Genomic DNA, 3427 nt, shown 5'->3' on the forward strand with positions numbered 1-3427 from the left:
GTCTTTCTTCACACCTATTTGTATACCGAGACGTTTGACCCGGTCTTGGTCTTTCTTCACACCTATTTGTATACTGAGATGTTTGACCCGGTCTTGATCTTTCTTCACACCTATTTGTATACCGAGACGTTTGACCCGGTCTTGGTCTTTCTTCACACCTATTTGTATACTGAGACGTTTGACCCAGTCTTGGTCTTTCTTCACACCTATTTGTATACCGAGACGTTTGACCCGGTCTTGGTCTTTCTTCACACCTATTTGTATACTGAGACGTTTGACCCAGTCTTGGTCTTTCTTCACATAGCTGTTTTTATACTTTTATTTTGAGACTGCTGATCTCGGCTTGGTCTTTCTCTCTGAATTCGCCTTGTAATTTTGACCTTACTATTCGTCTCAGATCTCGATATTACATTCTGACACAGTTTTGTTCTTTCTCTGCCCCTATGTGTGAGTGATGTTGACTTTTATCAACTGATGCATATTACGTTGTAACTTAAATACAACCAATTACGCGCACTACTTTGTAGTTTTAAGACAACTAGTTATGCACACTACGGTTCTTTACAAATCTTCTAAGTAACAAACATTGATAAGCATGAAGTTAAAACATATTAAAGAATGTTTGATTTCAAACGTTAGCAAACTATTTTATAATAAAGACTTTTAATACGAAAAAATAAGGACTTTTAATATGAAGAAATAAGGACTTTTAATACGAAAAAAGGTACATATTTTCGGAATGTACGTGTGTACTTTTCCACAATGCTGTAAAACTGATGAAGAAACAGTAAGTCTGTTGCACACTATTATATTACTTATACCTATCAGAGATAAGGTATAATATTATTAAAAGGTAGAAAACGCTGACATACAGTAAAACAGTAAAGTCTTTCAAAATCCACAAGAGTCAGTTTGAAAGTAAATTTCCTAATGGAGAACTAAATTCTTATGAAAACAGAGAAAGGATTGCTTTCACAGTTAGTGTAATTTTATATAAAATAAACATGAATATATTATGGGTCTAACACATTAACAAGGCTTAACTGTTGTATTAGGTGAGAGTTTGATAAAGTTTATGGACTGTGGTGTCTCACGGATGACCAGCAAAACAGGAATGTTAGGCCCGATAACAACTGGATATTCTCGGTTCTTGTGCTTGGGTGCATATTTCTCAACGAGTCGATACAATTAAGTCACAAAGAAAGAGACAAGAGATAGATTTGCACACAAAAAAATGTTTAATGATAATACTACATTTTAAACTACAAACAATAATGCAATAAACAGTTATGCAGTTCACAGTAGGACAGACGATCTTGAGTTTGTGTAAATAAAGAGTGTGGAACTAGTAAGAGAGATGACAACTTTAATAGACAAGTGAACTAGTACGGGTTCTTCTTCCTGTAACTTATGCAAGAGTAATACTAACAGAGAATGTCCCCAAGTTAAAATGTAAATAATAAAGTTAACCCTCGCTTTAAGCCGTTTGATAAAAATAAATCTATCCCATGAAGCAAGTTATATAACGTAATTAAGCTGCAGATGAAGCCAAATCTGAAAAACCTGCTCTCCCACGCCCCATCACTGTCTTAAATATGTCAATAAACTCTCCGATTCTTGACAAAAGAAAACAGTGATTGGTGCCTGATAGATCAGCTGACCAATGCGCAGACAATCAAGGGCGTGTCCAATCGCAACTGTTATCTGATTCGCCATTAAGAATAACGTTGATATACCTGCGAGAGATTCAGACAAGTAGGCTTCTTAACCATGACTTAACCTAGTTCATTCCTTAAGGAAAGTAAAAGTTAAAAAATACTTGAGCGTCAGTGTGTTGGATCCGGGGAACTAAGAAAAACAACATAATTTGAAAATGTTACATTTTAACTAAAGAGGTGTTAAACATATAGCACTTCCCGAACTACAAGACTAACTGCGTAACAGACAGAAATAATTTAAAACGCGCGTTTGATAACATATAGGCAAAATATATAACAGTATTGCTTAACAAACAGGCGAAATCTAAAAAACGAATTTGACCTCAAGCATTACAGTGAGTATTGTTAATTATATAAACAAAGTGTGGGAAATGTAAGGACTAGGAGATGGTCAAAGCTCAGGATTTGTTTTTGTTTAACCACAAAACTGTGCCTAACGCAGGGATAGAACCCCTAAGCCCCCAAGCCCAAGCTTACTTCTAAGCTACTTGTAGTTTCAAGTTTAAGGACTGTATTTAGTAACACATAGATAACACTTAGGAACTGTATTGGATAACGCACAGATATTAGATAACAGACTTTTTTGAGAATTGAAGGACAAATAATAGGGACTATACTGATGAACAACGAAGTTTACATATAAATGACGTTCTGGGACTGTATTAGACAACACAGACGTAGTTTTCAGGCTGTATTGGGAAATAAACGAATAAAGTCCAGTGAAAGTATAGACGAACCTGAAACACGAAAATAAATAGTTTACATTCAGGGTATGCAGTAGGTACTACATTAAATAGCTTACATTCAGGGTATGCAGTAGGTACTACAATAAATAGTTTAGATTCAGGGTATGCAGTAGGTACTACAATAAATAGTTTAGATTCAAGGTATGCAGTAGGTGCTACATTAAATAATTTAGATTCAGGGTATGCAGTAGGTACTACAATAAATAGTTTACATTCAGGGTATGCAGTATGTACTACAATAAATAGTTTACATTCAGGGTATGCAGTAGGTACTACAATAAATAGTTTACATTCAGGGTATGCAGTAGGTGCTACATTAAATAATTTAGATTCAGGGTATGCAGTAGGTACTACAATAAATAGTTTACATTCAGTGTATGCAGTAGGTGCTACATTAAATAATTTATATTCAGGGTATGTAGTAGGTACTACAATAAATAGTTTACGGACTGCTTTATGACACTGATGGCTGACATTCTGGAAACATAATGAGGAACATATTATATATATTCCACGATTTACTCTAAGTATAGGGACTTTATTGAGGAGCATATTGATGAACCTTAGGAACTGTGTTAAGGAACAATAGATGGTGATTAAGGCGTGCAATTAAAATGATATGTATTGAGTAAGATTAGAGACCAGGGCCGGTGATAATGGGGAGCCTGTTTGGGCGTGTTCGTTTATGTAATTCCTCCCAAACTAATGCTGTCTAATTTTATATTTTGTCTCATAATATGTCTCACTATTTATAGTTAAGAAAAGCTGGAGCCAGTACTGTTGGAGTATGCATTGAAAAACTGATAGATGATCAAGAAAGCTGATTAAGAAACAGACAGATGAAGCTATGAGAAGCAGAATATAACGCTTAGGGGTTAACTAAGTAAAAAGTATTGTTTATTTGTTTGTAATTAAGCAAAAGCTACACAATGGGCATTCTGTGCTCTGTATCTAAACCCGGTT

Source organism: Limulus polyphemus, unplaced genomic scaffold (assembly GCF_000517525.1).
Source record: "Limulus polyphemus unplaced genomic scaffold, Limulus_polyphemus-2.1.2 Scaffold1897, whole genome shotgun sequence".
NCBI classification, from domain to species: Eukaryota; Metazoa; Arthropoda; class Merostomata; order Xiphosura; family Limulidae; genus Limulus; species Limulus polyphemus.